This window comes from Magnolia sinica, chromosome 13 (genome assembly GCF_029962835.1).
Source record: "Magnolia sinica isolate HGM2019 chromosome 13, MsV1, whole genome shotgun sequence".
NCBI lineage: Eukaryota > Viridiplantae > Streptophyta > Magnoliopsida > Magnoliales > Magnoliaceae > Magnolia > Magnolia sinica.
Genome location: NC_080585.1, coordinates 70,640,668 through 70,655,705, shown reverse-complemented (window position 1 = coordinate 70,655,705; position 15,038 = coordinate 70,640,668). Strand labels below are relative to the sequence as shown.

The following is a 15,038-nucleotide window of genomic DNA, read 5'->3' as shown; positions in this document are numbered from 1 at the left end:
TGTTCTGGAAAATTTTTGGAAGTTCTGGATCGGACCTGAACCGCGCGTCGAAAGTCCGATAGCGATGATCTTAGGCTGTTGCGGTCACCATGTTGGGCTTGACCATCACCTCAAAAATCAAGTCCATGTGATGTTCTGGGTCGATTTGATTGAGTTCGGAGTGAAGAGTGTGAGAACGGTTGGAAAGTAAATGTGATTTTGTGAAATCTGAGTCGTGTCGCTTGCGCGATGATTTTAAGTAATCTGACCGTTGGATTCTGACCCAATTTCACCCTCTAATCAGGGAAGGTGGCCCAGGCATGTCCTTGTGCTTGTGGACCTGATCGAGATTCAGTGACCGTTGAATTGTGTGTGGTCCGCCACGGCTGATTTGTAAAGCCGGTCAGTACGAAAACTCAGCTTGACCTAGATCCATGGTCAGTGAGCTTAAGTCCGACCTTTCGTGGTAATAGGCCCACCGGAAGTACTTCGTTGGATCGTGAGAGGCTGATTTTGGTTATACCTTAAGTATACCTTGGCCCTGGGGTTATTTCCATCAATGTTAGGCCCATTTATAGACCTTAAAACCCTAGCTCTCTTTTCCATACGAATTTCCTAACCCTACCTAAGAAAGAGAGAGGAAAAGAGAGAGAAAGTGAGAGAGAAAGTTGGTGAATCATCTTAGATTCTTTCCTGTTCTCCTTCATCCTTTAACCTTCACTTTGAATCGTTATTTCGACGATTCTGAGTCCATCTTTGGGTAAGTTAACCTAACCCTAATCTGTGTTAGAGCTTAGAATAGTCTTGATGTTGATGTATCTCATTTCTATTTTTGTCTTAGGTTATTCTGTCGCCGTTGACGAAGACATATCGTCTGAAATCAGTTTGGTGTTCTTTTCTGACTTAAGGTGCGGACTTTAAGTGTATAGGTTATGGTTTTCAAGGCTTTCAATGCCAGTGAATGATTTATTCTTGTTATGGACGAGATTTCACATGTCTAATGTTATGTTTACTTTGCGTTCCTGATATGCATGTGTTATTTTGAGATTTGTGTATTCTATGTGTATGTATAAAGTACCGTATGTGTATAAATTATGAACATGTGATTGCCATGATTAATTGTCGTGTACTTATGCTAATGGTATGTATGACAACTCCTTGGCCAAAGGAATTGTCCAAATGCGTGTATTTCAACATATGTCATGTATGTTGCTTTATGTATTCTAAGTGTTTGTAGAAATGTCTGAATGATCTAAAGTGTAACTTATTACACTATTTGAGGGCGTTGAGAAGTGATTCTCAACACTCCTATTGATGTGTATGATTTCCTCCGTGTAAGTTACATTCCTTGTTATTTAACTTCAAGTCTTACTTATGCTTATATTCGTGTTAAGTTGATATTTCTTCAAATGCTTGTGTACCTCATGATTTGAGTTGTTGTTCCATTGCTATTCTAAATTGTAGATATGATTTCCTGTTGTAGTGTACTGTTTGTGGGACTATGCATTAGTCCAGGAAATCGGTAATTGGCCTTAAGATCGTGGCTGAGGTTGCTTTCGCCATGTAGGACGTGATTAGATGAACCCGAGTCGTATTAGAGTTGTCAGCAGTGGTTTGGCCACGCGAAGTGTTTGCGCACTCTATGTCGCTCAACCCAACGTGCACTCGTGCTAGTCGAGTTCGTCAAGTAACCCGATTGTCCGATGTATGTTCACCATATATGGACGCTACTGTTTGAATCTAGGGTACCCAACTTACCGATGAAATCCTATTAACCTTGGTACCTTGATCCGCTAAGACTCATGAGTCGGACATGGTGGTATGGGACACCGTGGTCGAGCTGTCGGCCTACGCTGAGGTGACGAGCCTCCCCGGAGTAACCAGTGAGCAACCAAACTCGTGAGCCGATTATGGTGGTATGGGACACTATATTCGTGTTGTCGGCCTACATTGATTGGTGACGAGCCCTTTGTAGTGACCTCAAGCATGCCTGGATGCTGCATTGAGGTGACGAGCCTTAGTATAGTAGCGAAGGTGTGATAGGCGTGCATTGATTAGTGACGAGCCCTTTGTGACCTCGAGCATGCCTGGATGCTGCATTGAGGTGACGAGCCTTAGTGTAGTAGCGAAGGTGTGATAGGCGTGCATTGATTGGTGATGAGCCCTTTACAATGACCTCAAACCATATGATCGTATGACATGTCTAGGACTGACGACCCTAGAATGGATCACTGTTTGGATGGTGATATGAGGAAGATACTTTAGCTTCCCAATCCTGCTATATGAAAAGGACTAATAACAACTTGGTAATCATGTTCATGCACCGCATTTGCATGTGCTTTGTAGATGTGGCGCACTTTGAGGTGGTGTCATGCGTAACGTAAGATGAAGACGTTGAGGGTGTACGCGTGAGGGCACGCATCATTCTGCATACATCCTTGCGTTAACAAGAGTACTTAGGACATGTTTGATTATTCTACTTTATCATTACTGCTTGATTAAATTGATAACATGTTAACCTGTGCTTTATTGTTCCACTGAGTTGATCACTCACTCCCACGTTCTAGGGCGGTGTTAAACACCCACCAGACTCTGTCTTAACTGCTGATGTTGCAGATGTTGATGCGACTTCTGAGGCAGAGTGGGAGATGGATGATGATGAGGCTGCTTTCTCTTTTATGCAGTTTTCAGACGGGTTCTAGTGAGCCTTGTTCTGATGCGCGGGATGCTGGGATTTCTTTTGGAAAATTAAATGATGTAATTTTGATACTTACAATTTTGATAGTAACACTTACATTTCGACCTGGTATGTATATGTACTTCCGGGATTTACACTTGTACACATATATTTCTATAAGTCTTCCGCTTGCTTTCTTCACTTATCCGTGAATTATATTTGCTATTTGGCTTAATCTCTTCTATGTTTTATGCACTAATACAGACAACATACATCCATCATTAAATATGTTGCATAGGTGATGTTTTGGAACTCGAGAGCTGAGTTATGCGCGACCCCCGAATTTCAGGGCGTTACAACCACTATGAGCCCCTCAAAAGATCCAAACCATACATCATGATCATCACATGGGTCCCATTAATGCACGGACCCTACATCTGAAAATCTAAGGTGGGGATGTCATTCCACCATACAATTAAGGGTCAAGATGACCCATCAAAGGTATGGATTCAAAGGAGACATCATGATGGGTTCTATGGAGAATGACCCTATCATGGCTTATGCATGCATCAAGAATGGACCATTGGCCATACCTGGGAGGTCAAATAGGATCTCCACCATTGATTGGTGGGTTCTACATGCCCCTAAACAAAGGAAAGAAGGATCTATACAAGAAAAATGAAAGAATTAAACCTAGAAGAGCACCCACCAAAGATCTTCTACTCCTTCCTCCCTAGTGCTCCAGGTCTCCTAAGAAGCTGCTTCAATGGTGGAGATGATGATTTAAGGGTTAGATTGTGTAGGATCTAAGGTGGAAGAGGGCTAGATTTTTGTTGGGTTTTTCTCTTCAAGGTGGGACGTCCAAGCTCTCTAGAGTTGCAAATGGAGGGAGGTATGGGAGAGAATGGGAGGGGGAGAGAGAGAGAGAGAGAGAGAGAGAGAGAGAGAGAAAAGAGGTAGCTAGGCTAGGTAATGATTGCTCATGGGGAGGCTAAGTTATGATTGCTCATGGGGAGGCATGCTTACCATCATGAGATGTAAGAAGCATGGGGCTAGGGTGACATCATCCTACCCTAAGTAGGCTAGGGTGATGTCACCATCATGATTGGTTGTAGAGATATTTCTCTACCTGGATATCTTGGGTCCCACAACATGCGATCAACGGCCAGGATAATGCACAGGTCAGATCTCTTAGTCTAGGCATCGAATTAGCACATGAGATGCGGCGTTGGAACCCCGACGATGACGCGGTCGTAATCGCATAGGTCTCGGGTTGAGTCGGCTCGGGTTAAAAATATGCGACTTGAGGTCGCTCGCAAACACTATGTACAGGTCATGGGTTACCGGAATTTGATGGAGAGGATCACGGGATCTTAAGGAATGGAATAGTCACTATGACACAGGCCTGACAAAGTGGCCATTGATTTTATGAAAGAAACATTGACTTTTCTTGAATGTGTTTTTTTAACACTTGATTAAGTTTGAGCCGATCATCCATTTCAAAAGGTGACTTATCCAAGGTCTAACTGTGACTTAGTCTAAAAAATGGATCTTTCATCCAACATCTTGAATTCTAAAAAATGGTTTATAAGGAAAAAAATTATTGCATTTGTCCTCTAACTGTACTTAGCTAGCATCACCTGTCATAATTCCTTTGCATTTTTTTGTATAAAACATTGTTGTTAAAAGATGTCTATAATCTTAGATTTCTGAGATGCTCAACCAGTCTAGGGACTGGCTCGACTAGTCGAAGGTCCCTTTGATTGGTCGAAGCCCTGTCTCGACTAGTTGAGGGTTACACAGACGGTGTACAGTTTGTGCATGGACTGCGTAAATTTGAGGCAGTTTCTAGGGATGTGCATAAGTGGGAGTTCCCCATCTATAAATAGAAGTCCCTAGGGCCATTCTAAGATATTCTAAGGCTTTCTAAAGTATTCCAAAGGGTTTCTATAAGAGTTATAGGGTTATCAAAGGGTGTAGCAAGGGTGAGATTCGAGGTTGTTCAAATTGGGTAAGTCTTTTCTCTTTGTATTTAGGCTTTCATAGTGAAGTTTGTCACTCTGTGCCGTAGTTTTTTCCTGAAAGGGTTTTTCACGTTAAATCTTTGTGTTTCTGTTGTGATTACTTAGTGCCTTTGGATTGTTATCTTAGATCCAAATTTGTGTGATTCTGCAACACAAATCCCAACAAGTGGTATCAAAGATATCGTTGGGGCACAGATCTAAATCTCCAGGATTAGCATCAATGGGAAGTACTAGGTATGATATTGAGACGTACTCTATCAAAAATAACTTTGAGTTATGGAAGATCAAGATGATCAGTTCCTTCATCAAGTAAGGCGAGGATGGTGCTCTTTAGGCAAAAAAGTCTACTATTGCTGATGATGAATGGAATACCCTTGATAAGAAGCCCTTATGCTCAATTCATTTATGTCTCATGGATGAGGTTCTCGATAATGTTTTGAGGGAGAAAACTGTTGTTAGTTTATGGGCAAAGTTAGAGGATATCTATGTGAAAAAAAATCCTTTGAAAATTGCCTACACTTGAAGTGACAGTGGTATAACTTCAAGATAGCAAAGGGTGGAGATCTGGAGGCCCACATCAGCAACTTTAATAAATTAGTTTGCAAATTGCTGGATATGGAGGAAGTGATCAAATATGAGCAATAAGCATATATGTTGCTGAATTCTCTTCCGGCATCGTATGAGTCATTTAAGGACACAATGTGCACCATAAATAAAACTCTGAGTGTCGACGTCGTTATCTCAGCCCTTCATGGGAAGTTCATGAGAAAACTAAACGGTGATATGGGGGCATCTTCTGATGCACTGATTACGAGAGATAGAAATTCTGAGCGAGGTATAGAATCTTCGAGACCTAGATTCAAATTCAAGGGCAAGGGAAAAGGAAAACTAAAGTATTAGAACCATGGGATGTCTGGACACATGAAGAAGGATTGTACCAATCCTAAAGCGAAGAATGAAAATTCAGCGGCTTGTTCTAAGGAGGCCAATGTTGTCACATCTGATGAAGAGACAAGTGGTGGTGATGTATTGTTTGTGTCCATGAACGGACACTTGCATGAAAATCATGGAGATGAGTGGATCCTTGACATAGGAGCATCATATCACATGACTCCTCATTGGAGTTAGTTCGCTAATTACAAAGAACACAATGGTGGACTGGTCTTTATGGGCAATGAAAATGTCTATAATGTTGTGGCTATTGATATGGTAAGCATCAAGATGTTTGATGGGATGGAGCATACTTTGACCGATGTCAGGCACGTTCTCGATATGAAGAAAAGTCTAATTTCTCTTAGTGCACTCGTGACTATATGGTGCAAGTTCATTGGTATTAATGGTGTCCTTAAAGTAACAAAAGGGGCACTCATGGTTATGAGAGCGCAGAGGCATAAAAACCTTTACGGGTTGATCAGAAGCACTTCATACGAGCATGAAGGTACAGATTCCATGTCTACATTTAAGTAGCGAATGTTACAGATTCCATGTCTACATTTAAGTGGCATGCCCATTTGGGACACATGAGTGAGCGAGGCATGAAGGTACTGTCTGACTAATGTTTGATTCCAACTTTTAAGAATTCTGATTTAGATATATACGAGCATTATATGTAAGGCTCGTATCATAGTCTGTACCATTCCTTAGACTCCCTCGATCCTCCCTATCGAATTTCAGTGACCTGCGACCTGTAACCAGTGTTTGCGCCTAACCCTAAGTCGCATCCCGTATATCTGAGTCGACTCAACCCAAGACTTGTACCCTTGTGACCACGCCGTCACTGCGGTTCCAACACCGCATCTTGTGCACCGATGCAATACCTAGGCTAGGAGTTATGGGCCCGCGTATATTCCAAAGAAATGTTGCGCATTGCAAATTCTGAGAGAATCTCTACCATCCATCACATCAATCAATCAAAGTACAACACATACCTAGCCCATCCCTCTCTCACCAACAAGGCATGACAACCCATACCTCTCTCATCTTAAGTCAACTCTCTCGTTCTTCGCCCATCCTTTCCTTACACCCATCACCCTCCACCCATCACCCATCACCTCTCTATTACAACAACCTCTCCTCTCTCAATCTCTCTACCATTTCCCAAACTTCTATGAGAGAAAAAATCTAAGGAGAGAAGAACTCAAGAGAAGGCCCCCCTCCCTACCACCCAATCTCATCATCCAACCCTCCAAAATCAATCCCAACCATTGAATCTCATCCCTTAGAGCTCTACAACTCATTGGTGGAAGAAGAAGTCCAAGATCTAAGGTGGGTGCTTTTCTAGGATTAGATTTGTGTTTTCTTGCATAGAATTGATGATGTGAGGGCCCACTTGTGGTGAGACCCAGTTTGATGTATGTAATGTAAACCGAGAGGAGCTCATGGTGGCAGAGCTACTGTTGAGGGTCGAATATTGCATATCAGACCCCAGTTATTGCCAGGATTTACAAACATAGTATTGTTTAACGGCCTGATTTAATCATGTTTGTGATGCAGGGCGTATTCACGAGCACGAACTGGAAAGGATGATAAAAGCATGGATTTAAAGCTCAGGCACCACCAAGGCAATGGACGGGACCCCATGGGACCATGAACGAGGATTTACACGTCAGAGATCAGAAAAATTCCAGTCACTCACTTCAAACAGGCCTGAAAGACATCCAAAATGCAGGATCATGGGGTTCCCACCATCTGATTGGCTCCAAACTTTATATGAGGCCTGATGATCATGAATTAACCGTGCGCATCAAAAATCAGCCATTGGATCGCTGTGGAAGTGGCTCAACGGATAGAGCAGTCCCTTAAAACCTCAAGTGGGGCCCACCTAATCTCTGGATGCGCTTCAGTTTTGGACTCAACATCTTAAATTAAATAGGGAAGAAGATGGATGGAGAGGATTGTACAGATTCATCACGAGTAGACCCCATTGACATCGCCAGTGCACAGTGCGTAAGTGCACTCGATGTGCACCGAATCAAGCCGATCGGGTCAGCGCCGCTGACCCGATCCTTCTCGCATATGGAGATCAGCGGGCGGACGCTGTTCGTCTATTTTCGTGTAGTGGGCCCCATCCATCATAGGTTTCGACAATCAGAGCCATCGATATGCTCTGCGAGGTGACCAAAACCGTCGCCTAGCTTTCCTTTTTGTCCCATGCACACACACACAGGTAGAGTGCATGTAAACGCAGGATAGACGGTGCAACGAAGAAATCCGTGGGCCACACCAAGTTTGATCCGAAACCAGCCATTCCCACCTGTTTTTCCATTCTTCATTCAATGGACGGAGTGGATTTTCGACTCGGCCTCAACAAATGGGCCATCGCATGTGGCAAAGTCGACTTGCGGCGACTCTGTTCCACAACAGGAAGCTACGGTCAACTCTAGTGGGCCACCATCATCAAACCTCATGATGATCCAAGCCATTCGGATGGAGCAGGAGTGAAAACCGACCATGCAAGGAAGTTTGTTCGAAGATATCCGCGGTGAACATCACCGACCACGTCGTTCTTCCGGCTGTGAAATTCTCGGCTGCGTCAGCTCTGTCTGTGTAAAAGGATGGGTTTCCATTTCGAATACAACAACCTCTCTCCTCCGTCCCTAGTAAGGGATAAAAGGAAGAAAAGAGAGAGCTCGGAGGGAGAAGACAGTTGGGTAGGGACGTGAGCAACAAGGGGTGAAGATGTGAAGCTGGTTTCTCTCTTTCCTTCTTGTTCTTTTCTTTCCCTTTTTAGTTTTGTTTTGTTGTTTTATTCAGCCCATTCATGTGTGGCTAACCCTCTTAGCTAGGGCTAAGAGGTGAAGCCTGTAGCGAGATGGGAGAGTCTATTCTATGCGTTTAATTTAAATTTCTGAACTGAGTTTGAGTTTAAGTTGATTATTAAAGGAATATTTTCTCAGTCTTTAATGGTCTGTTGTGACTGAAATTACAATGGGTTTGCAATGACTTTGAATATTTCTTTTTCTTTTTTAATGTTTATGATGTCAGGAGGCCCTGTTGTTCACCATCGTCTCCTGGGCATGGTTGGATGATAGTACCCTTCTTGACCTTCATGGCATGTTGATTGGTTGGTAATTAGTATAATTCTTTTGTTAACTTTGTCTCCTGGGCATGGTGTGGTGATGGAATCTATTCTAATTCATATACCTGTCATCTCTTTAAAATTATATCAGAAGAAGTTCAGTTTAATTTTCATGATTTTTGAAGCAGGCATAAGATCTCCCTGATCTCTACAAGTGGATCCTCTGAATCCCTAGTTTCCTTCCTCTGAATTCCTTAAAGTTTTAGATAATTATTCCACAATTAGTCCTTAAAATTCTATTTGGTTAGATCACATCTTAGTCTAGTTCTAGTTCTACTTGGTTTCAGATAACGTACAAGTTTCAGTCCCCGTGGGTTCGACCTCGGTCTTACCGTGTTTATTACTACATCACAACCCTATACTTGGGGAGTGAACAAGTTTTTGGCGCCGTTGCCGGGGACTGACGGTTGCGATTTTCTGAAATTAATTAGGTTTAGAATTAATTTAAGATTAGAATTTGACTAACTTTAGTTGTAGACTTTTATTTGATTTCTAGAACTAACTTGTTTTCCTGTTTTATAAGATCCTGACATAAGTTCTAAATTGGTAATTCCTTCCTAATCTCTCTACTTTTTCTACTTTTTAGAATTAGGGTTTAATTTGTGAAAATTTTTAATTCTAGTATTTTTCTATTTTTAGGAAGTAGTTTATTTTTAGAAACTTTCCTCTTTTGCTACTTTCTAATTGTAATACTTTTTTAATCTAATTTTGTTTCCTAATTTATTTTTAGAAATTTTGTTTAGAAACTAACCTTCCTATTTTGTAGGCCTTTAAGATAGAAATTTCTAATTCGGTAAGCTCCTTCCCTACTTTCTATTTTTCAGTTCTCTTTTAATAATTTACTTTCTAGTTTAGGTCTTTCCTAATTTATTTTAGAAATTTCCACTTTCTTTTGGAATTCCTTCTTTTAGAAATTAATTTACTGCTATTTTTCTTTTAAAGGATCGTTCTTCTCTTTTTAAAATCTAACTTATTTTGTTTTATTTTGCAGGTTTTAACTTAGGACTCCAATTTGGTAATTTCTTTCCAATTCTCTCTTTCTTTCTAGATTTTCTTTTCCTTTCTTAGGATTAGGTTTTTAATTGAGGGCTGCGAGTGTTTCATGTCCAAGTGGGCCCGTGACGACACTCGACGTCTCTTGACTGAAGGAGGATTGGTTGAGGGGTTGACTATCCATCGCAGGACTAGACACCACTCAAAATCCCCTAAGTTAATTGTAGTTATGGCTGAAGACCAACCTCCTCTACTTCCACCCAGGGTGGAGGATACCCAAGATGAGAATGAGGTGCAACAAGCACCCCCGCCTCGTACTTTACGAGATTATCTACAACCGGCGGGAGTGAGTATGCCCTCATGCATGATTTTCCCTGAAAACACATGACAAATGGACATCAAGCCAGGAGTTAACCAACTCCTTCCCAAATTCCATGGACTTGAATCTGAAAGTCCATATTTACATTTGAAAGAGTTCGATGAGATTATAGCTACATTATGTTTTCCTAATGTATCTGAGGATACAATTAGGCTGAATGTAAGACCCGTATCCTAGTCCGTACTATTCCGTCGAATCCCGCGATCCTTCTTGTCGAATTTCGGCAACCTGTGACGTATTATTGACGTTGCGATCGACCCTAAGTCGTATGTTGTAGATTTGAGTCGGCTTAATTCAAGACTTGTACCTTTGCGACCGCACCGTCGCCGCGGTTCCAACGCCGCGACTCGTGCACCAATCCGATACCCTGGCAGGAAGATGTGAGCCGGCGTTTATTTCAAAGAAAACGCCGTGCGTTCGCAATCCCAAGAGAATCTCTACAATATGTCAAATCAATCCCATCAATCAATCCCATCCATCACCTCATGTCAAGTACAAGCAACCCATGCTTTCTCTCTCCAAAGTCAACCCTTTCTCACCCTCTCTCTTACACACCCATGCTAGTCAAGTACACATCACCTCACCCATCACTCACACCCATCACTCTCTCTCTTTACATCCCATCTCTCTCTCTCTCTCTCTCTCTCTCTCTCTCTCTCTCATTTCTCAAATCAATTCCAAGCAACCAAAGAGAGAGCTCACGTCCAAGCTTCTCCATGTGAGAGAGTGCATGTGTGTGGCCCACTTTCCCATCCCTAAATCCTCCATCCTAACCATTCATTTCCCATCTTCCACCGTTAAAGTGAAGCTTAAGGAGATCGGCATTCTAACGGACCGAGAAGATCGACCGGTGGGTGCTTATTAGACTAGATTTTTCATGTTTTATGATGGGCCAAGTGAGGCCTACCGATCAATGGTATGGATCTCACTTTGGACCCTAAGATGTGGCCGATGGCCCATCTTGATCTTCATGATCATTCCATGATGGGGCCATTCTCCATGGACCCCATCATGATGTTTATTTTCTAACTTGAAAAGAGGTCATCTGGACCGTCCATTTGAGTGGAGAAGGGATCTCCACCGTTGATCCTTGATTTGGTAGGCCCACATGTATTGGGACCCACTTGATGTATGTTTTAAATTATGCAAGGGAGGGCCCATAGTGCCGGGGTCCCTCCATCACATGTGTTCCGTCTCTCTCTCTCTCTCTCTCCCTCTCTCCTTTTTTTTTAATTGTATGCGATGATATGGCCGTGTGGCCCATTTGAATGGACCCCACCACGAAGCATGTATTGGATCCAAGTCATTGATAGGTGAGGCCCACTGTATGTATGTGTATGTTCCACACCACCCAGCCATGTGATGGCCCACCTAAGCAGGGCCCACTCTAAATATATTTGCATGCCCAAAAACGTCCAGCGTCTGGACGTGGAGTGGGAAAACAAAAAAAAATATTAGCTTGGTTCTCAAGCCATGGAGAGGGTGGTACATGTAGGCCCCACCTTGATGTATGGGACTAATCCACACCGTCCATTCCATTTTTCAAATCACTTTAGGCATTGAGCCAAAAGATGAAGCCGATCCAAGCATCTGGTGGGCCATACCTTTCAAAACAGTGGTTTTCACCGTTTAAATTCACTTGAATCTTTTTTCATGCCAAAAAATATCCAATATTGGACTCTACGGATTTGTTATGCGGGCCCCACGTATGAAAAACCCTTGAAAAATGGGTTTTCAAAAAAAAAATTTATAAGAGAGAGAGGCAGCAGCTGCTGCCTCTGACTTGTCAAAGGGCGCCAGCAGCGTCCGCGCTGGACGGGCGGCCAAGGACCGTGGGTCCCCAAACCTAAGCCCCACAGTGATGTATATTTGCCATCCAATCCGTCCATTAGGTGGGACCCTGCTTGAAGTGGCCCCCCCTCCAAAAATCGACCCAATCTGAAACTCAGTTGGCCCACATCAAAGGAAACAATGGGATTGAACATATACCTTTGAAAACCCATTTTGGGTCCACAGAAGTTTTGGATCAATCTGAAAATTGTTTTTACTCTTCGTCCAGGTCTATGTGACCACATGGACAGATTGGATGGTGAACAAACATTACGGTGGGCCCCACATGGGACCCACAATGATGCATATATTTTATTCATACCGTCCACAGGCAGTGGACTGTTGGAGCCCACAGGTGATGTATGTGTTTTAGTCACACCGTCCAGGCAGACGGTGGGACCCCCTTCATGTGTTTTATTCACACCGTCCCATGACAGTGGGGTCCATCATGATGCATGTGTGGTGTCCAGCCTTCCAACCATCTAGAAAGCTCATTTTTTTTAACATGAGCTAAAGAATGAATCAGATCCATGGTCCATGATGCATGTGTTGCATCCAAGTCATCCAACCACTTGAAAGCTCATTTTAAAGCCTGAGTTCAAAAAAATGAGACAGATCTAGGAATAGGTGGACCACATTATAGAAAGCAGTGGGTTTGAAGGCCCACCATTAAGACCCTTGGTCTACTAAGCTTGGGACCATATATGATATTGGTCTTTCCTTTTAATTCAGGTATGTGAGGCCTTATAATCAGATTGGATGAGGAATAAATATTAGGGTGGGCCTTAGAAATTTAGTGGTGGAAATCATTACCACCACTTGTATTTGGGTGTGGCCCATTGGATATGCATATGGCCCATACGATGTGGTCCACCTTGATATTTATAAGGCCCATTTGAGGAGGCCCACCTTGATGTATTTGGGGCCTGTTGTTGAGGCCCATCCTGATATATGCAAGGTCCATTGTGATGTCTTCAAAGGCTCATGGGATATGGCCCATTGCAATGTACCTAAGGCCCGTTGGTGGGGGCCCATTAATGCGGCCCATTTGATGAATGTAAGGCCCATGTGATACGGCCCATTTGATGTATCTAAGGCCCATGGGTCGAGGCCTAACGGGATGTCCTTAGGGTCCATTGCAATGTGTGATTCCATATGGTTTGTGTAATGGTATTTTATGGCGGGCCTTGCCTTGGGAGCAATGTTGGTTTGACGTCCACGTTGCAAGGATAATGTTGGTTGAATGTCCGCATTATAACTCTCCCTAGGGCCCATTGATAGGCCCATACTTGTTGATAGTTCATTACTTTATAACATGCTTAGTGTACTTCCATGATTCATGCCCATACGCATCATATGTATGCTTGAGATGATGAATGTTTGATCATAGCATAAGCCGTTGGGCTGAGACATTTACGGGACTCCTTATGAGACGGAGTGCCCCACATGATCGCGTGGTACGCGCAGGATTGCTGCATGATTGTACGGTGTGACTCATGCATCTCGCATATGTGTGACTTGATCACTGCACGCCCTAGCGACATCAGGGCCGTGGCTCCACAGACATATCGTGGATGGCCGTATCGGATACCGGAAAGCTTAGTTCTAGCACTGTGGGCACTTAGGATGTCCTTGGGTGAAAGTCCCAGAACCTTTTTGGTACCAGGAGATGCTCCAACGTCTAGACCGAGTGGATACACGAGCGCCCGAGTGCCGAATACCAGTAGGCCGCGTCTCCCACTGTTTCGTGGTCGGTTGGAAGGGGGTGTGGCCTTATCCGCCCGAGTGAGGGGGCTATAAGCTAGGCGGATAGTGTGGTCTCTTCCACTTGCTTGACTGTGCAGCTAGGGAGGAGGCAGTCAGTGTGAGGTGTATTAGACCCCGGTGATATCCAGAGAGGAACTGTATTGATATGGGTACTTGACGAGTACTGACACACTTGCTTGCATATCGCATATGACATTTGGCTACATAGGCCTCGCATCGCATAGCCTTGGTATGGCTGATAACATTCATGCCTCGCATCGCATAGCTTTGATATAGCTGATAGCATTCATGGACTTACCGCATATTTCCTCATTACTCTGATATTATACACTTGGCACTTGCCTTACACACACTTTCACCACCCTCTAAGCTTTCTATAAGCTTATGCACGATAGATGCGTGCAGGTGGCGTCAGGTTGCAGCAGCGTTGAGCTTGGAGCGTGCCGCCGAGCTTCTGGAGTTTCTTTTACTTTCATTATATTGTATTTTCCTTTCATACGCATTGTACTTAAAGTCTTTGATTTAGTGGATTAGTGGTGATGTTGTTTTGTGACTTGGTTATGCTTGTAGTTATGCTCCATTAAAAAAAAAATTTCATACTGAAAATCCTCCTTGTAGGATCCCAGGATCGGAATCTGGCGTATGGGCGCTGGGAGCCGAGAATGGGGTGCTACGGAGGCTGTCGGCACCGGATTCGGCGATCGGGAATTTTGTGAGCCCGTTTTCCGAGTTTGGGGCGTGATACTGAAACTCTTTCATTTTTCCTTAAAAGAGAAAGCTAAGACGTGGTTACATTCACTGCGTCCTAGATCCATTGGCACATGAAACGACATGCAGAGGGAATTCATAAAAAAATTCTTCCCACATCATAAAACAATTACCCTCAGAAAAGCAATCATGAACTTTGGCCAAAAGGAAGATGAAACATTCTTCCAATGTTGGGAAAGGTTCAAAGATTTGGTCAGTTCATGCCCACAACACGGATTTGAAATGTGGCGCATTACAAATTTTTTCTATGATGGACTGACATCTTCCATGCGCCAAATGGTCGAGACAATGTGTAATGGAGAGTTCATCAATAAAAATGTTGACGAGGTATGTGACTACCTCGACAGTCTGGCTAAAAAAACACAATCTTGGGACTATTACGCAAAGTCGAACACCATGTCTAGGCCGACTCAATTAAAGGAGAAAGGTGGATTATATCTCTTGAAAGAAGAGGATGATCTCTAGTGTAAAGTGACTACGCTCATAAGGAAAGTTGAGGCCATGGAAGGAAAGAAGGATAAGGTTAATGAAATTATTTGCGGC

At 43.2% G+C, this 15,038-nt stretch overlaps 1 non-coding gene across 1 annotated transcript; it reads right to left on the bottom strand.

Moving 5' to 3' along the window:
- Positions 1-14,606: 14,606 nt before the first annotated feature.
- On the bottom strand, positions 14,607-14,713 carry LOC131224393 (small nucleolar RNA R71). The gene has a single exon (XR_009160881.1). It is a non-coding gene; the product is annotated as a small nucleolar RNA R71 (small nucleolar RNA).
- Between the last annotated feature and the right edge of the window lie 325 nt (positions 14,714-15,038).